Source organism: Crocodylus siamensis, chromosome 4 (assembly GCF_052110815.1).
Source record: "Crocodylus siamensis isolate JL-2025a chromosome 4, ASM5211081v1, whole genome shotgun sequence".
Classification (NCBI taxonomy): domain Eukaryota; kingdom Metazoa; phylum Chordata; order Crocodylia; family Crocodylidae; genus Crocodylus; species Crocodylus siamensis.
The window spans coordinates 192,773,737-192,795,480 of record NC_143398.1 but is presented as its reverse complement, the minus strand read 5'-3'; the positions used below and the strand labels follow the sequence as shown (position 1 = coordinate 192,795,480).

The 21,744-nt window shown below is 42.4% G+C and overlaps 1 protein-coding gene across 3 annotated transcripts in view; it reads left to right on the top strand.

Moving 5' to 3' along the window:
• The first annotated feature begins 14,310 nt into the window (after positions 1-14,310).
• Positions 14,311-21,744, top strand: part of GULP1 (GULP PTB domain containing engulfment adaptor 1) — a 334,203-nt gene continuing 326,769 nt past the window's right edge. For all 3 annotated transcript variants that reach the window (XM_090045269.1, XM_090045268.1, XM_090045270.1), the window contains exon 1: positions 14,311-14,448. The gene's annotated coding sequence lies outside the window, so the exon portion shown is untranslated. The remainder of the gene's footprint in view (positions 14,449-21,744) is intronic.

Here is a 21,744-nt window from a genome sequence, read left to right as displayed (position 1 = left end):
AAATCAAAAGGACAGTAGAAAGTGGGAAGATAATCCAGGTATCAGCATAGTTCTCTGTGGGATATCTATTTGGTGGCAGTATAGCCAATTCAAGTCAGGTCGAATTTTAACTGGGGATATTTAGCATTAATATACAATCTTCTTGTACTTTATTTAAAGGATCCATTCTATTTGCTGGCAGCTGTTGTAGATTTATTTGGATCAGCCATTAAAGGAGTTGAAAGAGGCTCCTAATGCAAGTTTCACATTCATACCTCAGGACTGTACATGAAGTCACATAGATCAGGGACAGAAATTACACATAAACCAGTATAAGTGATCAGAAACCAGTCTAAACTCATAAGAGAACACAAGTTCGGTTCACATAGACTGGTTTCAAAATGACAGAACCCAGTTCAAGATAGACCTGGATGGACATAGTACCACATTTAACCAGTTTCAGTTAGACTGGTCTATCAAAATTCTGTTCCAGATCCTGCCCTGACTCAAGTTAGGTCACAGTCCTCCAGCATCCCAGGATGCTGCTAACCACCTTTGCAGAGTGGGTGGGCTAACCTCCACCAGCACTCCTCTGTTCCAGCTGATCTGGTCTGGCCCTGCCCCCCAAGCTATCACAGAGCTGTGGCAGCAAAGCTTCTGCTTCCCAGCCCAGACATTGGAGAGGGCTGGGGGAACAGAGCCCTGCTCTGGGATCTGGGAGGAGCAAACAAGGAGAGTGAACAGGATAGTTTGTATGCAGTTTGCTGGGAACAAGAGGCAGAAGGGGAAGAGGAACCAGACACCAAGCACCAGATCCTTCTCTGGAAAGGTAAGTGAGCCAGGGTTGCCTGTGTGTTTGGCTCGATGCTCTAAGCAGCTGAGAGGGATAATGCTGACTGATTTCTGACTGCAAAAGGCCCTAACAAAGGGGCCATGCCAGTCCAGGCCCAGGAGAGGCGTATGAGGAAACACTCCAGGTGACCGGGGAGCAGCAAACAGGACAGTTTGCATGTCAGTTTGGTATCCCTCTCTTTGAAGGGGAGACTGTAAGTTAAAATTTTTCTTCTCTCTCTTTTTTTATATTGAATTAAAACAGACTAACCTACATATTTTTATTTTAAGCAGCTAATGCTTAGCAGCTAAATCAATACGTAAACCCCTTGTTTAACTAGAGTCTAAAGCAAGTAGGAGTTTGCTGGCGAGGTTTGCTTGGAAACTTTCTCTCATTCCTTCACTGTCTCCCTGTAAGTTAAGAGACCAGGTCTGGCAGGGGGGCAGAACCAAGGCAATTGCAGAGTTAGGCTGTGGTGGGAAAGCCCCCTCCATGGGGTGCCACCCTGTGCTCTGCTGACCCCAGTTGGTGGCGTCCAGGGTGGGGCACTCCATCTTTACCTTGTCTGCTTTGCCTGAGGCCATATGGTGAATGTGGCAGAACATCTTTAGTGCCTGCCACTTTAAGAGGCTTGAACAGGCTGTGGAGCATGACCGCAAGAGGGCTCCTGGATTGGAGGATGATGCTGGGAAGCCTCAGTATAAACCCAGGCCCTCAGAGCGGAGCTGGCAGTGGTTGCAAGGATGCTGCTGGAGTAACATCGCCCAGCCACAGCTTCTGTTTTCAGAACACCTGGAGGTAAAGGGTAGGAACTATGGGGATGGAGGAGGTTCCTGGTCCTAGGGAATGACCTAAAACTACATCTTGCTAGGGTAGGATGGTGTGGTGGGGCTACCTGTGGTGGGGTGGTCCCCAGGAAATGCCACACCAATGCCTCCCTAGTGAAAAGCAAGTATGGGGCACTGTCCAGCCTCAGACCCCCATGATGTGGTGGATTACCCTGTAGAGGGAACAGGTGTGAGGTCCATGCACATCATTGGACACCTGAGGCCCAAGGGGTGTAAGACCTAGTAGCTCCAGTGAGGGGGCAGTGTAGTGGCTCCAGTGATGGGGCGTGAGAGTGTGTAGGCTGCATAGAGTAGGGTCCGTATGGGGGCCTGAAGGACTGTGAATAGGCTGGCCTAAGTAGAGAGTGAGCTGTTTTTGGAGGAGCCAAGGAAGGCAGAGTGGCATGGGAGTGTGAGGTCAAGTGGCTCAGTAACCTACCCAGAGTAACCTTGACTGGCCAATGCTAGGGCAAGGACCAGACCAGGTGAAGGGCCAGAGTGCTCACCATGAGGGATGGCCAGAGGCTAGAGGCCAGGAGTCCTGACTGGTCTAGAGGCCAAAGGTTCTGGAGAGGGCCACAGCCACAAGGAAAAAGGGTTTAGGGAGTTTTTCAGCTCAGAATGAGGGCAGAGTAGACTGCCTGAGGAGGAGGAATCCAAGTGGGGTCTGAACATCAGGCAGGCATAGAGTGAGGTCTGTTGTGGGGCCGGAGCCATTTAGCTATCTGCAAGGCATAGGACATGGGGTACGGGTGGTACAGTGTGCCATGTATTATGACCTTGGCATTGGGCATTAAATGGGCAGTTTCTTGCCTATAAACTACCTCCAAAGTTGCATCAAAGGCATAGCAACCAAGACAGGTGGACTGACTGCCTTAGATGGGTGGGCAGGCCAATGACTGGATCAGACGCAAGACTGCCCCCTGTCACAGTGACCAACTCTGGAAGCCTGGGGCTGGGTACAGGGGAGGGTCTGAAGTGATAGGGGTTTGGGAGTGAATTCCTGACACCTAATCAGGGATGGCTGCGCTCAGCTGCCCTTGGCAATGTCTGGTGAACTGGGAGGTGTGCAGGAACACCCCCTGCCTTCTGGGCTGCCCGATGCAGGCATTTGCCTGCCTCCCCCGCCCAGGGGCAAATGTGAATTGCCTTTGCTCTTGGATCCAACATTTGCAGCTTGGAGAAACTTGAGAGGGGTGGATTGAGTCTGCCTTGAGCTTTTTGACTGTTTGTACTTAGCCATACTACTGTTTTTATTTTGCATACAGTTGAACCTCTAAACAAAGAGCTTTTCTTTGGATGCTGAACAAACAATGAGTTATGCATTATTTCTATGTTGTTAAAGCAATGGAATAAAACAAAATGAATTTCCTAAGCAATGATTTTCACATCTGACTACAACTGTCTTCAGAATGTAAATCATCTAGGTAATTACAGGACAGAACCTAGGGTTCAAAAATAACCAAGGACATTTGTAAATGGGTATAAAATTTTTCCCAATACTTTCTAATAAAGTTATAGTATAAAACATACATTTATTTCATTTCCAATATTCATTTTTTTTTTCCATTTCAATATTAATCCTGTGCTTTCTTGAGTACTCATGTCATATGGTAACCTTCTACCAGACTTGGCAAATTCCTTTTCTTTTTTCATTTCTTGTATACAGAAAATATTTCAACCGGTATAAACTTATTAAATATATCACTTGTGTCATACAAAGTTGTGATTTATATGTCTCTAAGATGCTCCATATAATGTGAAAAATTAAAGCACATTTGAAAATGCAGATTTTTTTTTTAACCCACTCCATGTTGCATAAAAGGGGAGAAGCAATGTAGAATAAAGAAATGTTTGTGTCATAAAATATGTATATAATATATTCATTTGGACTTGATTAAAGGTCCCTAAGTAGTGTTTGGTTTTTCTTGTGCCTTGCCTGAATTATTTCATTAAATATTTTACTAAGATTTTAGTTACTGATGTGACTGTTCATGCATATAACTTTGTTTATGGCAGGGGATTAGAATTTTCTCAGATCTCATAAACTACTCTTTCTAACATTTCACTCGGAAAACCCTTAAAATCTTAGGTGCTGACAGATGCCTTTATAGCTAGATGTTGGATTTCCATATAAAGCAGAAATCCAACTGTCTTTGCAATCCATGGAAAAATTCCTTTGACACAGTGAGAGCTGGATATGTCATTACACCATTTTCATGTTTTTGAGGAATGCAGGTTGTGTATTTGAGGGGAGAGTTAGAAATATGTTCATGAACACATTTTTGATTTACACAGTAACTAACAACTCTTTTGCTTTAGACATTTTGCATAAATATTTGCCGTTGCTTTATTTGCAAAGCCTAGACAGTTCTGAAAACTGATGATATCCATATGTACATTAGATTTGGCTAAGAAAGCAAATACTTTCTTGTGTTTCTCTGCCAATGTCCAGTGCTCTAAAATTTGCAGAAAGAATTATGCAGATGACTCACAAGAAACCAAACATTCAAATACAATTGCCCAGTATGATATGAAACATGATTTTCAGAATGTTAAGGTCCTGTACCATCACTTATTACATGGAAATCCTTAAGTCTCTATACCTTTTCGGATCGGGTTGTAGGTTTCTCCAAAGGGCATTTAAATAAAGAAGTCACCATTATTGAACTTGGGGAAATTTTATCATGGATCCAATAATCTAGGACAAATGCTAGCATCTTTTAGCACTCTAGGGAAAAGAGGGCTTTCTTTACTGTACATTATGCCTCACTTCAAAGAAAACATTGTCCTTGTCAGAGAACCCAGATGTTTATTATTCTATGCTTTTGTTGTTTGTAAACTGTCTTCAAAAGTGTTTTGCATACACCATTCACTTTCTTTTCTTCATCCTGCAATAATATTAGCCAAAACAGAAGTTCTTCTGCCCCTGTAATGTGTATTGGCTGTGAAAGCAGGATCAAGACAAGTTATCAGCAATTACATCGTGAACCTGCTTTGAATGTGAAATTGTGTATCTACTTTTGTTTACACTTTGTGAAATATGTTTGGATGCATCATATGCTATAAAACTTTTCTAATTGTTCAGGTTCATATGGCACAAAAATAAGCAACTCCCTGTGGAGATATTCAAGAAGGCTTGAAAACAACAACAACAACAAAAATTCAGGTTCCAATGTAAATTCCATGAATCTGAGAACTGTTGCTCATCTCTTCTTTTATGAACCTTACAGAGAACAGGATTATATGTACTAGTGTTTTACTGCATGTACATGCCCCCAAATAATAAACACAACTTGTTTTGGGAAGGAAGAATGAAGAAAAATTAAGATCCCCACCCCCCTCCCGGATATTAACTTCCACAGCACAGTTCAATGTGGCTGAATGCTGGCCTCAAGCAGGAGGGGAGGCGCTTACACTTTAGCTTCGGCTCTAGCTTCAAAACTGCAGATCTACTACTCAGCAGCCATCAAAGGGTTAAAAATAACTGTGACCCTGAAGGGTACCCTGGCCTACGATAGAAGCACAGTCAACAGGAGCCATTACATGCTTCAGTTTTGTTGCAGCAAATCGGCTTACTCAAGACACACATCCCAATTTTGTAGGCCTGTGGGGTTTTTGGTGAAAAAGGTGTGTGTGGTATACAAGCAAATATGGTAAGCTGGTAGGGAGCAAATTTACATGTGAGCTTTAGGCTAAGTACAGACAGTCAAAAAGCCCAAGGCTGAATTTATTCAATCTTCCCAGGTTAGTCTAAACTGTGTAGATTGAACCAATACGTAAGTGAACAGACATTCACTTTTGATTGTGGAAATGCAGCCACATATCTGCAGTGGTCCAGGCCAAAAGCTGGGGGGGGTGCTAGAGCACATCTCCCTGCTTAGCTGGAGTAGATGGCTTAAGCCAAGGCTAGCCCACCCACACTGCAAAGGAGGGGTTTGTAGGGGGAGGTACAAAGCATCCTGGGATGCTGGGAAACTCAAAGTTAACTTGAACCTGGAGGGGATATGGCACAGAAGTTTAATAAATTGATTTAACCTAAATCAATTAATTCTGCTACTACATAGATACAGGTTGATCTAAAACCAGTTTTGGCCATTTTAAAAGCAGTTTATGTGCACTGAACTTCTGTTGTGTTACAGTTTTAAACCAGATTCTGATCACTTATACTGATTTATGTGTAGTTTCTGGCCCTAACCTTAATGCACATAGCCTATTTTAATGCGCATTAAAGCATCACTTTAAAAAGCATGCACTTTTGCTAATGCACATTAAAATAGACTACTGCACATTAAGCATCACTTAAAACCCATGTGCTTTTGCTAATGTGCATTAAGGTAGGCTAATGTGGATTTTTCTAGTAGCTCACAATAGAGGGCATTTATACATGTGCTCTGGGAGGGTGTCTGGTACTTTAATTAGAGTGGATCCTTCCCATGCGTATTGATTGAAATGTTTTAGCCTGCCTAATGTTTTTGGGTTTACCTGAATGGCGCTTAATGGCCTGGTGGAATGCAGAAGGCCATATTAGAAGATCTAATATTCACTTTATGCTTAAACTCTATAAGAAGATGTAATGAATATATGTAGGAAATGCAAATGTTTCCTATAGACAAAGAAATGCACTGCAAGAACAAACATCCAGAGGGTTTTTTTTTCTTTTTTTCTCTTTTATACCTATATAGAATCCTATTATTAAGAATAGGAGTTTTTGAAAAATCTTTCTCAGTTTATAAAAAATTAGTCATCACTAGAATTGTAGGATACCTTATGGCTAATCTAGTTCATCTCTTTGCAGAGATGCAGGATCCAGACTTGTGGTTGGATAAGGAAATGTTTCCCCCATAAAGTGATGAAAACAAAAACAGTCCCCCTCCACCAAATGCCTGCCTTCAGCCCTCCCCGCTCCCCACCCCCCGAAATACTTTGGGTTTTTGGTAACCAGAATTTCCCCTGAAGCCTGGGTTTTTTACACCCTGTCCTCAAATAACTGAAAATGACATCTTCTGTGGACATTTTGTTTCAACATAAGAGCTATTTTACATTTGGGAAAAAAAAAAAAAAAACACAACCTTTTTTTCCCCCCCAAACCAAGTCTTTTCAACCAGTGAATTTATTTAGGAGAAAAATGATTATTTTCTTTCTTTACTGTATAAGAAATGTAAGTCTGACTTCACTTTGCCTAAAGAGCAGCTCCAATAAGCCAAGAAGTCTTTTCCAATCTCTTCAACCAGTCCACTCATTAATCTAGATAAATGAATCTGAACTGGGGTGTTATGGTACCCCAGAGCCCCTGTTGTGTGCCATGGAGAATGAAGGAGTAAATTCATGCCCGGCCACACTCCCCACCCACTACTCAGTCCCAAAGAGGTTAGTACAGGCTTGTCTCTTCCCAGATGTTCCTTTTCCTTCCCTTGCCACCACAGTCCCAGCTGCCACTGGTGGCAAGAATAATTTCATCAATTCAAAAGATGAGGTAAATGAGAGAAAATCTCTTGTGATTTCTGAGTCTACAACCTTTCACAATTCAAAGCATGACTACTTTCCTACTGAATCCAGTTAAATCAAACTTTCATCCAATGTTTGTTCTTCTGACAAAGGCATTCTCAAAGATACCTTAATAAATTCTAATTAAAAGGGGTTTTAATGAATAATCAAATAAAAGCAGAAATTCAGATAACATTAAACTATTGCCTTTTGTTGAATAAACTCCTGCTTGCCCTGACAATCTGGCTATTGATCATGAAATCTTCCATTCTTGGTAAAGATTATAGAGAAGGATGTAGCAAGGCAAGTAGAATGTCTAGTTATCTCAGATATGCTTTTCTTTTCACAATCTCTGTGTCTGAAATGGAAGCTGCACAGAAGGCTTTTATAAATGACATTCTTCTGGTGATTCAGGTATATACAGCTTGATTCTGTTTTAGATTTAAGTCAAGTAACATCAGTCTAGGGATCTGACTTTCATTTCTACTAAGGTGCCCTTTCACATTTCTGGGTGTGTAATGCGGCCTTAAAGTGGGAATAAAGTACTTGTGCGCCCAATTTAAGAACCAGTTACATTGCTAAAGAAGTGTATGGGGGGTCTTTGGACAAGTGACATTCTTCTATATGAAACTTTTAGACCTGTCACTTTCTTTTGATACTCCTGAGGACTGCAGCAAGAAAAATGATACAGCTCTTGGGTTACTTTTTTGGTTAGCATTCCCACAGAGAGCTGGGGCAACTGGTACTTGGACTAGTGGAAGGGTAAGGTAGCAGCCAACATGAACTTGGCATTCTTTAGGATCAGTTGGTGCAATCATAATTCCTTTGGTTATACTGGGCAAGTCTACATATGCGCCTTAATGCTCATCAGCCTATTTTACTGCATGTTAAAGTGCAACATAAAAAAGTGTGATTACGTTAATGCACAATAAAATAGGCTATTGTGTATTAATTGTCACTTAAAAACCATGTGCATTCATTACTGTGCATTAAGGCAGTCTAATGCGCATTTCTTTAGAACCTCACATTGGAGGTACTAAATTTAACACGCATTAGAAAAAGAGCCTTAATGCAAGTGCAAACACGCCCACTATTACCTTTATCATTTAGTTTTATAACCCCACCCATGGCTATTATCGTGTTTCCCAGTGTAAATTATTTACTCTATGATATGAGTACAGTTACAAATCTAATTTAAATGTTGATTTCAAAGCCTCAGCACTTATGCCACTGATATTTACAATCTAATGATAGCAACAGAAAATAACCCTTTTATTTTTTTAACATGTTTCCATATAACTTCTGCTCACTTCTTGCCTCTGTAATCACAACCTAAGTATTTAATGTGATTATGAATACCACAGCTTCTATCTCTATAACTTCAGTGATTTATTTCTTTCTCTTTTTCTTTTTAGGCATTGCGAGGCTTTTCCTGAATCGCACATGCAAATAGGATGAAAAGTTATTTTTTTCTGGAATTCTTATACATCTGTTCTACTCAAAATCTCTTGACTACAATCCTCATTTCATTCCACTGGTCATTTTTTGTGGTTGGGGAAAAGTTATAAAATAAGACAAAAGATAAGAAAATATGATGCTGTGAAACCTCTTTTATATTTCCTTTAAGGGATAATGTGTAAAATACAGTTGAAAATAGGTCTGCATTATATTCTGTTTGTTTAAATATTGAAGTATAGAAAATATCCCCTAAAGAAATAAATGCAAAAACTGAGCATATGCAGATTATTTTCCTTTGTGGGGGGGGGGGGAGAGGGGTAACAGGCATATTGGAATATATACTGAAAATGTATTTCATCACAGCAATGTATCCTATGTTTATGGATGTATTTTATTATAATTAAAATTGTATTTGATTACAAAAAAATTTGAGGCAATTTTTATTCTGTTCCCATTCAACCTCATCGACAAAAATCTGGATAAAAATTGGTTATTTTAATTAATTCTGAACTATACTATTCTTCTATCTCTGATAAAGGTGTTCATGGTGCCATCAAAATATTTTTGAATACTCTTTAATAATAACATTTTCTCTTTTTGTCTAAATAACCTTTAGTAGTTTGAAATGGAAACTTATTTCCATTGCAGTAATATCTGCCATTTGTCAAGCATATACACAGCTTGGCTATTTAAGATTGATGAGCTACTGAACTTCATTTCTCACAGTAAAATGTACTGAAGCTTTTAGAAAACATAAAACCTGTAAGGGTATACATGTCTTTGCAAATAAATCTTTAAAAACGTAGATTTGAGAATACATCTATTAACTTGAGATCAAGTGTACTAGCACTATCACAATGACAAGCACCACATGTATTGAACCAATTTAAAATGGCTTTTCTAATACTGCATATATCAGAGTCCAGCTTGAACTGAACAATCTGAAATCCTGAATATAAGACTGGATTCCTCCACTGGAGTGAATGGTAATTTTTGTCTGAGCAAGAACTGCAAGAATTGCCTCATAACCTGAGGAACAATTACAACTAATGAAAATTACAAATCAAAGCAATGAAAAATAGTCCTCAAAATATCATCAGATTTAAATATTTCCGTGCCATTATGCCATCCATTGGCAAATGTTATAAAACTAAATTCTGGGCAGCTTTTCACTTCCGTCTATTCTGCCCCTCCTCCTCCCCCTCCATCCTACACACACCTCATATGTTTTTCCCCACCCTCTCTCTCTCTGTTGTACAGACAAACAAATTAAGAGATGTTATTGTCAACACTAACTGCTAATGAGATGCTGTAGCTGCTTGTGCCTGTTTTACTTTGTGCACATGCAAGTGAGGGGCTGTCAGCAACAATGACAAAAAAAAGCACAGTCTCTGTGATAGAGCTGGAGCTCTAGAGCTTTTCAGTGTATTGGCCCCTCAAGAATCAACTATGGATGAAATGCAATATTACATCCAGATTAATTATGCATTCTCTTACCCCTCAATAAAGCTGGTTTTATTACTAGACATCTCAGATAAATCCTTAAGGTGGGTGTAAACTCCTGAGAGCTAAAAGTGATCTTCAACATTTAACAAAGCAATGGAAGCAATTCATATTTGAATTCTCCAAATATATGATTCCCATTTCTCTTCTATTTATTGGAATTCATTTGGTCCTTTTCCCATTAGCCTGGGTTTTAGCAGATAGGCTGTCATTATTGTCATGCATTTCTGCAAAATGATCCTTCGGAATAGTCTCATACTTTACCTGCAAACTACACACAAAGTTTACAAGTCATTTTGAAAATGTAAACCGTGTTTGTATTTGTTCATTCTCTTCTTGGGTAAGCATAATCTCACTGAAAAATTCAGAAATTTGATAATTTTCTTTATAGTACCCTATAGTACCCTAAAATATTGTGAGAATTTTTCATTTTATGATCTATATTTTGAAGACACTATTTTGTGTCTGGTAGTCAGTGCCAAAAATCCTGCTACCATTTCCAGCCTGAGATCTGTATGTGTTGCACATTGCTACTAAATAATACCAGAATAATTGGAAAATGTGAAATTATTTCACCTTCCAGAATAAGCCCTCTCAAAACTGTAATTTTGTTTTTGCACAATTAACACACTTCTATGCAAGCGTATTTTTGTGTATGGTTAACGTTTTTGTTCCCACTCATTATGGTTTCTTGTCATGATCTCTCCCCTTCTGACAGTAAGATCAATCTTTCTAAATAATGTCTCTTATCTTTGCTTTAAAAAAAAATCTTTGCAAGGATTTCAGTGACATGTTTTGCTTTGCTACTTAAACAACCATTCTCAAGGTTTATCCGTTGATTAATGAAAAACAAAAGGTGGCTATTACCATGATGCCTGGAAAATCAGGAGGAATGACAGATGAGTTTCCTTTCTTTCCAAAAAGAGTGCATGTCCCCTTACCAGCATTACCATGGCAGAATGCTGCAGGGAATAAATGGAACGTGGCAGAGATTAGCTGCTTCTCCTTCCATGGGGAATATGTAGCCCCTAACCCTCTTTTCTCATGAGTTGCATAGGAAATGTGTATATCTTAAACGGCAAAATCCCTAGTCTCAGACTTCCCCAAGAAATCTACTATTATTCTAAACTACGTCTCTCACATAACAGGCTTCCTTAAGAAATGTGATTCCTCATTTACATCACTCTCCCCATGGTCTCAAGAAGTACATGTCCTGACATCTGCTTTAATTCAGTTCTGCTTTGGGAGAAAATGACTGAAATAGAAGGGGGAAATGGGAGAAAAGTGAACTGAAGCCTTACACATGTTCAGGAGAGGATCTCCACACACTTGATCTCAATATGGCCCTGGCCTTGCTACAACCTATTTCTACTTCCTTAGTGTAAGAATACTGTATCACTCACACTAGCACCTTCTGCTGGAGGCCTGATGTCTGTTTTCAGGTAAGTTTTGAGTATATGGTCTTTAGACAAGCTGTCCCCAGTCTTGTATAGGGAGAGGCAGAGTCAGTAGTGTTTCTGGGGGAGGAAGAGGCTACAACTGGGGCAGCGGCCTTGCCACTGCCTTTGTGGGGAGACACAAAGCAGCTGTTGCCTCAGTGGCAGCTGATAATGCTGCTGCAGTTAGCATGGCAGGAGTGGGTGCTGCACAACTCTACTAGGTGCAATGCTGAACTCTTTTAATTTGCTCTGGGTGAAGGTCAGTCTCATCTCTGCCAACATAAAGAGAAGGCCTTGTGGAACAGAGGCTCCTCCTGCCAGTCCAGCACACATTCCTTTATGAGGAGACCTCCTGCATTCCTAGCACTGGGCTCTGAAACTGGGTAGATTTGTGCCATTCCACAGTGCCATCTAATTTATGGGGTGCTTAGGTCTCTGGTCCATTGGGCAAGGGTTATGAATCCCTGGTACCCGTATGAATCTCAACTCAAATCACAGTGCCTGCCCAACTTCAGGCCTACCCAGTGCCCACCACACATACAATCTTATGATGGTGCTTTCTGTTAGGACTTTATGCTATATGTATAACAAATCTTTTAGGGAACAGTGTTGCCAGTGAAGCCCATGTTATTTATATGAATCAGCTTGATCTGTGGGACTGGAGAAGACTTGTTATGTATAACTTTGAGCTACAAGTGGTGACATCTGTGAGTTTAGAGCATAGAGCATAGAGCAAGCTAAGTAGCCTTTTAATACCTCTTCAACCCTACTTTACCTTGGCTGGGATCATAGAAAATTAGGGTTGGAAGGGACCTCAGGAGGTCATCTGGTCTAACCTGTGCTCAAAGCAGGACCATCCTCAACTAGATCATCCCAGCCAGGGCTTTGTCAAGCTGGGCCTTAAAACTCTCCATGGTTGGAGATTCTACCACCTCTCAAGATAGCCTGTTCCAGTGTTTCACCACCCTCCTGGTGAGAAAGTTTTTCCTAATATCCAACCTAAACTTCCTTTGCTGCAACTCCAGACCATTGCTTCTTGTACTTCAGAGATTTCAGGTCCATTAATCAATATGGCCATCACCCCCTCTGCAGATTTTCTCAAGGAATGTGTGACCCCAAAGTCCCTGACAGAGCCACTGCTGTTGTTTAAGGGATGTGGACATGATTTGGCCAACAGAGACCTGTTATCCAGTCCCCAGTGTTGCCCCTGGCCAAGTACAGACAGTCAACAGGCCTGAGGCTGAATTGATTCAGTCTTTGCAGGTTAGTCTAAATTGTGTAGATTGAACTGATAAGCCAGTGAAAAGACATTCACTTTTGATTCCGGAAAAGCAGCCATATCAGGGGTGGGCAAAATGCAGCCTGGGGGCCAGATGTGGCCTGCCAGGCCATTCTATCCAGCTCACGGGGCCCCTAAAAAATTTAGAAAATGAATATTTATCTGCCCTGGGCTGCCTGTCATGCGCCCCTCGATGGCTTGTCAAAACTCAGTAGGCGACCCTGTGCCCAAAATAATTGCCTGCCCCTGAGCCATGCTTCAGGCCCAGGCCAGAAGCCAGGGGGCACTAGAGCACACCTCCCAAATTGGCTAGAGCAGACAGCTTGGGCCTGCGAGGGAGGTTTGTGGTGGAGGTGCAAAGCATCCTGGGATGCTGGGGGACTATGTTAACTTAAATCTGGAGGGGATCTGGCACAGAAGTTCAATAAACCAATTTAACCTAAATCATTTAAGTCTGATATTATGTCCATCCAGGTTTATCTTAAACCAGTTTTGGCCATTTTGACAGCAGTTTATGTGCACTTAACTTCTGTTGCCTTACAGATTTAAACCAGCTTCCAATCACTAGTACCGGTTTATGTGTAATTTCTGTCCCCAGCCCCTTTGTGTCTGACATGACCCAGACAGGCCCCAAGGCAGGGCTTGGGCTGTGCCACATGTGGCATCCACCCAGATGTCCACAGGTTGTCACACAGCACAGGTCCCAGACTGGCTGGCACAGGTGTCATATGGGGTGCAGTCCTGCACCCACTGCTGGGAACCAGTGCCGTAGCAAAGGGGGAGGGGTAAGTGGGGCAACTGCCTTGGGCCCCGAAGCGAAGGGGTGCCAACAGGTATTACCCAGCCAAGCACGGGATGGAGCCGCAAGTGGCTTATTTGAGGGAGACCGGGGATGGGGGAAAGGCAGCTCCCACAGCTGCATGCACCCCCATGCAAGCATTGGGAGGGGAGCTGCCCCCCGAATCTGTGCACAGGGAGAGGGCAGGCTGCTGCTGTGGGCGTTGCCGCACGGTGCCTGGTGCCTCCTGAGTCTGGGGGGCACCAGATCGCGAATGCAGGGGGGCTCCCCAGCACCCAATTGCCAAGCCCATGGCGAAACTGGAAGTGCGCTTCCCAGGGGTGCACCCGCGCGCACCCCCTATACATCGCCAGTGTTGCCCCGGGTGCCAAACTTGGTTGCTGCGGCACTGCTGGGGATCCTGCCCGGGGGGTCTGTCCTGCAGCAGGGCGCTAGCTTTGACGCAGGGGGAAGAAAGGCTCCGCTGAGTTTGCCACCCCCGGCTGTAGGGCTCTGCCTCGTCCTGCCCGCCCCGGCGCTCGGCGCCCTGCCGCGCGCGACCCCGCGGGAGGGGGAGGGGGAGGGGAGGCCCCGTCCCAGTCCCCTCGCGCAGCAGCCCGGGGGAGCCCGTGTGCGCAGCCCGCCGAGGCGAGCGGCCGCCCCCGCCCCCGCCGCCAGCCGGCGGGAGGCAGAGGGAGCCCGGGAGCAGCCGGCACATCGCGCTGGGAGGGAGGAGGAGGAAGCCCGGGCTGACGTCAGAAAACTTTCTCCGCGGCGCGGCACTGCGAGGCGAGGCGGAGCTGGGAGCGAGGAGCCGGGCGCTCGCGTCCCGGGCCCGGCCGGAGCTGCCCCGCGTCCTGCGCAAGGTACCGGCGCGGAGCCGCGGCGCAAGTCCCGGCTAACTCCGCGGGAGTTTGGCGTCGGGCTGCGGGGATGCGGCAGGGGCAGGCGGGGCGGGGGGGCTCGGCAGCCTGTTGCTCGCCGGGCGGGGGCAGCGCGCCCGCCTCCCCGCAAACTTTCGGGCGGCGCGGGGCCGCCCCCCCGGGGGGAAACTTCCAGCCGCCTTGTTTATCCGGCGGCGGCGGCGCTGGGCGCGGGCTTGGCCAGTGTCCGTGCGAGGAGCTGCAGCTCGGAGGGGCTCCCCGCCCGCGTTGCTGGCAGCTGCCCCGACTTCCCCGGCGCACCTCGCGGCGCTGCTCTGAGACTCGTCCTACTTGGGCGGGGGGGGTTGGCAGAGGGATCTTTTTCTGCCCGGGTCGTCCTGGGGAAGCGCAGAGATGCCTCGTGGAGCCTGCGCGATCGCTTGAGCTCCAGCGCCGGGGAGTGGCGCGCTCTCGGGGGGAAGGCAGAGGAAACCCCCCTTCTTGGGGTCGGCCTTGAGGTTGCCTCATCTGCTGCTCCAGCATCTTCTGCTGGGGTTGCAGCGGCAGTGACCTGGGGCTGGGGATCACCCCCACCCCCTCTTCAGGGCGTAAGGGGCAGTTCCCAGGCCGCACTTCAGATACCCTTAGCTCCTGGGTGAAATGCAGCACTGAAGATGAGCTTTTAAGTTGGACTTAGAGGTGACTTAGCCCAGACAGAAGCAGTAGCCTTCTTCCCATATGTAGCAGACTAAGCATATTTACTTAGAAACCTGGGGAGAACAATATTGCTATTTATACTATTTATAATATTTTAAAAAACCTCAAATTTTCTCTTGTCTGTTTTTGCAATTGTTGGGGCTTGGTCTCCAGTTGCAGGCTATAGATATGTGTGTGTGCGTGCGTGCGTGCACATGCACATGTATATTTGTGCGTGTGTTTGTATACACATGCGCATGTGCACACACACATATATATAACTATCAGTTTGGAAAAAGAAAAGGTTTGAGAGGATGGTTAAGCCATTCTCTCAGTTAGACCTGCTAAAACAGTGTTTTGTTTCTCCTCTGGGCTAAGCTGTAACAGTTTTGGAGATGAGCCGTCTTCTGTGCTGATACTAATGAACACACCGTTGTTTAGCAAAGGAAGACCTATATGTAGACAAACAAAAAGAGTCCCATTCATTTTAAGGTTGTGACACAGAAGGGTGCGTGGGCTGAATCGTTTCTCATAGGGAAAGGAATGTGCTCAAAAAGAATGAAATCCGAGTAAGGACTGCAAGGCTAGGCCCAAAATCCAGAAGGGCAAGGCGGGGGTTGAGGGGTGTGGAGGGGATATTCTTTAAGACGGTTTGAAATTTAATGTTGCTGGATTGCCGTCTTTTATGGTACTTTTGGAAAAGGCAGAATTTGGAAAGATGCTGCATATAGAGTTATGAAATTCATTTAGTTTCATTATCATCATTGGCATTAGTAAGATAAATAATTTGTGTGGACCTCAATCTGCTAATAAATGGGAACATACAGAAGAACTTTCACTCATTTTTATTGAAGGCTGAGGAAAGTCAGCCAAAAGCCAATAAAGGTTAATTGTATTCTCAGATATTTTACATATAGGAGTTGAAGTATTTTGGCTACTTCTTTATATTGGGAAAAACCCATAAAGTTGATAGTTAAATTCTTTGCTGCTTTCTTTAAAATAATTTAAATAGCTTAAGCTATTGGATTTGAATGTAAAATAGTACTTGCTTTGGAACCTTGTTCAGCTTCCTCAGTCAGTGCATAGTATGTATGCTTTAAAAACTCTTATTATGTGGAATAACTGAGAACATGTTCAGAAATGGAATAGCTTGTTTCATGTAAGGGGGATGAAGTTAGTACGAACCAGTTTTAATGATACTGTATATGTTAAGTTGACTTGAAAGACATTTTGAATGTATTTGCAGGTATCAAGCTATGTATCTTAGGCTAATTTAGTTAAATAACAATGTTTAAATGTAGTTGTTGCTGTGTTGGTTATACTATAGCACCAAGAGGATGGTAGGAACTTTACAGACAGGGTAACTGATGTATACATTGGTGGTTCTTAACCTTTTTGGATTTAAGGGGCACCCATCATTTAACTCAAGGTACCCCTCATAAAATGCTCTTTGTTTTCACTTTTTTCAATGCAGAAAAGTAGTAGAGCAGTTTTTCTGTTTTACAACTCAGAAAGGTCACAATAGGTCAGAATGTTTTTAACACTATGGATTCCTATTTGAAATCTCCAGGTTTATCTTGTCTATCATGTTTGCACACCCAGCAGTATTAACACTGCATGGCACCTTATGGCACTCTTGAAAGGATCTCAAGGCATTCCAGGGTGTCACAGCACTGTGGTTGAGAATCACTGGTCTGCACATACTGAAAGGGAAAAGAAAAACAATGAGAATATATAGAATAATTATGTTAAGTGTATAATTTGTTTGTTCTGTACATTTTGATTTGTGCCTGCTCTTTTTATGTGTATAGCTGCATGAGGTAATAGGATAGACAGATTAGTAAATATAGACCTTCTTGAGGAAGTGTGTTTACATGAAAGAGTTGAAGGAAAAAGATGGAGTTGAATTGTGAATCAAAGTTCTAGGAATAAATACATAGCAGAGCACAAGAGTACAGTTAGATGCATGCCATAGCAGAGCAAATGGGGAAAAGATGACAAGGAAAAAGGATAGGAGCTGGGAGAAATACAGTTGTGCCAGACCTTGGAAGTAAGGAAGGTGGTTTTGGTGTTAGACTTGATTTGGACAACAACTGAAAGTTTATGGAGGAATAAGGAGAGAGATTTAATGTGGTTATAATGGCAGGAAGGGTAGATTGCTACTACCTAAGCATTTTGCTGATGATTTTTAGATCACATTGAAGAACATGAGATTGGTGTTGGGTGATCGGGGAAGGAGGTTAAGATAATTACTAGCATCTAGGCCAGAGCTCTGGATGGTTCACAGATTTAAAAGATCGCAATTCCTTCAAAATAACTAAATACAGGGAATGATATTAAATATTATTCAGTTAAATTCATTGGTATTAATTCCTTGGCCTAGGCAGAAAAGGTTCTTTGGGTAAATTTGATATCTTTTATTAGACCAACTCGAATAGTTGGAAAAATTATTATTAGCAAGCTTTTAGGCACAAACACCCTTTGTCAGACTGAAGAAGTGTCTATAGACGGTCGGTGCTCTTCCTGGATGGAGTGGCAAAGCAGCCAGTGGCTGGTACTTATGCAAGAAAGCCAGTCAGTGAAAATGTAAATAGAGGTGGTCGGTAGGTGAGAGACAGGTGTGTGTTGTGGGGGTGGTAAATGTAGATAGCTGTAGTCAAAGAATGAGACAGGCGCGGGGAGTGGGGAAGAGAATGAGAATAGCTGGTAAAAAGTGGAGGGTTTACCTGGTGAGTCATATGTTAGGTAGGTTATAATGTGTCATAAATCCAATGTTTATATTTAGTCCATGATTTCTACAAATTACAATACATATTTACAAAATACCTTTACAGAATTTACAAGTTACCTTTCACAGATGAGCCTATGAACTTCACTCCACCAGTCTACTGGATACTAGTCATGGACTAAATATAGACATTGGATTTATGACACATTATAACCTACCTAACATATGACTCACCAGGTAAACCCTCCACTTTTTACAAGCTATTATTCTCTCCCCTGCCCCTCCCCCTTCCTGTCTCATCTTTTGACTACAGCTACCTACATTCCCCCTCCCCCCAAACCTGTTTCTCACCTACTGACCACCTCAATTTGCATTTGAACTGACTGGCTTTCTTGCATAGGTATTGGCCTCTGGCTGCTTTACCACTCTATCCAGGAACAGCATAGACCATCTGCAGAGGCTTCCTCAGCCTAAGTCATGTTTGTGACCAAAAGCTTGCTAAGAAGAATTTTTCCAGCTATTTGAGTTGGTCTAATAAAGGTATCAGATTTACCTAGAGAACCTTGTCTGCCTGTGTCCTTAGACCAACATGGCTACAACCTATACCCATGGCTATACCTAGGCTCTATCAGCCTAGAGCACCAATACTGAAGTCTTTTTTTTTTTCAAACCATAAAGCCTTATTTTATTTATGTTTTGGAGTCCAATGCCTGTTTATCAATACAACTCAATAAAATCAAATTTCCTGTTGTAAAACTTCTTCAGAGTTCCATAAAACTATATTATAAATATCCCTTTTCATTTTTTATTCAAACTTTATTACCTTTCATATCATTCAAGTCAAGTCAGTCCCAAGGTTGCTGCGACTGTTAAGACACCTTAGATGCTGTAACAACCCTCCTCCACTCTGTCCTATGTTTAGCTACCTTTGTGTACTCTTGTCAATTGAAGCCCTGTCTAATTCTTAATATTGGTTCCACAGCTCTTCTTGGGTCTAATTTGTTTTCTGCTTCCGTCCACTGCACTCTGTGTTATGGTGCTGGCAAGGGTGTCTGACCTTCTTGTTATGTGTCCAAACCATTGTAGCTTTCTTCATCTCACAACCTCCAACAACTGTTTGTAGGTTTGTTTCTTGACTGATTTGCTGCTTGACAGATTCACTGGTCTGGTGCTCGCTGTGTATAAGACACGCAACAGTCTCCTAAAGCAGCGGATTTCAGATGCCTTAATTCTGTTCTCTAACTTCTTCTTAAGTGTCCATGCCTCGTAAAGCATTGTCGAGATGACCACAAGCACGCAAGCAGGTGTAACTTTACTTTTAGTGTAATATTGCTGCTTTCTCAGATTTTTTTTAGCTTTGTTAGTTGGTTGGTGGCAATGGTATTCTGGTCTGGACTTCTTTTTTACATGTTAAGTATTCTGTTATGGTGGCTCCCAGACACGTAAAACTTGTTACTTTTTCTAGTTTTCATTTCACATCATTCTATTTTGTTAAATATATATTTAATGATATGTATATAGCAATGTAGCGCAAGTCACTATTATGAATACTTTTGAAATAAGGGAGTATAAAGAAAAAGGTATTTAAGTTCTTACTTCTGTATGTTCTAAATACAGGATTTAAAAAAATCTTGTGAAGGTACCTGGGCAGCCACAATATATTAATGTTAGTTTACTGTATGTCACTGTAGAATTTGTGTCCCTCCCCCCCGCAACATGATTCATGAATAGACTATTCTGTGAATGTATTACAAGGAGACGATTAGAACTACCAGATACAGTAATTAAAGGCAAATATGAAGTTGAATCTACCTCTACTCTGAACTGGAGGGATCATGTAAGTGAAAAGAAAAGTTAGTTCATTCCCTGTAACCTCTTAGTTTTTGGCTTTTCTGACATGACTTCCAGCAGGATGCCAATTAGTGCTCCTTTTTGTGACTTTTTCTGATGGATGCAGTCCACTAGAATTGTGCTGGCCCCACCAAATTAATTTTGCAAAAGCAAGTAAACTCTCAGATGGAAGCAATTTCAATCACTGAGACTGGACTGAAGTGGAAGTGAATGACAGAAGTCAAAGGATCATTCCAACAACAACAGCCAGAAAATTCTGAACTGATTTTTAATACAAAAATTGTATATACATCAATCATGAAATAAATGTGGTTTTTTTTTCCTTGATAGTTATTTCTGGCTGGGTAATCACAATTAGGGAAACAGATTATTGTCTAGGAAAAAAACCAGAAACAGGTTATTGCTATTGAAACACATCTGTTACCCCCACTCAGCTGCATTCTCTACAGTTGTTACACCTTAAAAAGGTCCTTGCTTTTTCTAATTATATTAATTAGTACCCTCATTCCCAATCCAAATATTGATACATCCCATCACTTGCTGAACCAAAGTCAAATCCACTTCTCTTACTCATATAAGTAGTCTTACTGCCCTTTCATGTGTGTTTTGCTTAAATTACTGATTAATGATTGTACCCTCAAATCCACAGCTAGATTGTAATTCCAGGGAAGCTGATGCTGCCCTCTGTGTGTGTGTGTGTCCAGTAATCATATTTGCTGTGAAAAAGAAATTTGCTTAAATTTAACTGTCACATATAGATAAAGGATGGCCCATGAAACTATCTCTTAGTGACAATAATGAAATAGGATAAGATTGTGAAGGTTAGATCTGTACAAAGACCTGGGTGTCTAAGTGTCACCTAATTGCCCCAATAGGTGGCAAACTGCAGATTTAAAATTCTAAAAAATCATTCTTAGTAGCCACTTAACCCTGTAGTTCCTTGACTCCCTGGACATGCAAGTCCTTCATATGCTCAGAACCTCCTCAGTCTTGACAATGCTTAAAAGAGACAGTTGTGTCTAGTTCATGTTTAATGTGCGAGGTATCTAGGACAGAATTTACAAAGTAGGCAATTATCCTTTCATCTCACCCACAGGATCCAATCTGTTGAGTGTTTTCAAAGCACACCTACTAGATCAGACTCACCCAGAATGTAGGAGGAGGAGGTCCTGTCACCTTGTAGCCAGCACCTGTAGTGGAATTCTGTTTCCGTGTGTGTCCAAATGGCAGTTTTCTAGCTGTGTTGTAAGTGGCCTTGCTACCTATGCACAGAATATGATTCTGTTACTTCTGTATTGTGAATATATAGGTATGCACATGTAGAGTGAGCATACTTAGTTATCTACTTAATGGGCAAGTATGTATGTGGTTAGGATCATAAGACAAGGGATCAAATACAAGTGAAAACAAGTTTTATAAATATTTTAGGGGAGTATGCCACCCTTGTTAAGAAGAATGCAGATTAAGTGAGAAGTAAGTCATTTCCACCACTTGGTCAAAGACGTTTTGAATATACTTCTCTCCAACTTACTAGCATAGTACTCTAACCCCTCCACAGGTTAGTCATTATCTAAACCTCTATCCAGCGCTCCTTTAGTAGCAGGACCTGTGGGCAGGCAAGACAATAATACATGTGGAATCAGGAGTAAAAGGGCAAACTAAAGGTGTGTGGCTTGTTGAAATGAATAGCCCTGAAACAAAGAGGAGCCAGTGTTCTAGCTTGAGCCCTTGTTCCCAGTGGGATGAAGTCTTCTCCACTGCACTTCTGTCCATGCATTTTATTTAATGACTATTTAAATACAAGGCACGGTGGATCAGCTGCAAAAGAAGCACTGGGTAGGGAGGCCCTTGAGATTGTCTAGCAGATTAGAGTGCTGGGCCTGGGATGTGGGAGAGATGTGTATTCAAACTCCCTCTGGGGAAGGGGAGCCTGGAGAACATTTGCTTCTTGGGCAAGTTCCCTAACTGCTCAAATATTAGGGCAAAAACAAAAGTGGACTCATTCTCTCCCCCCCTCCACACAC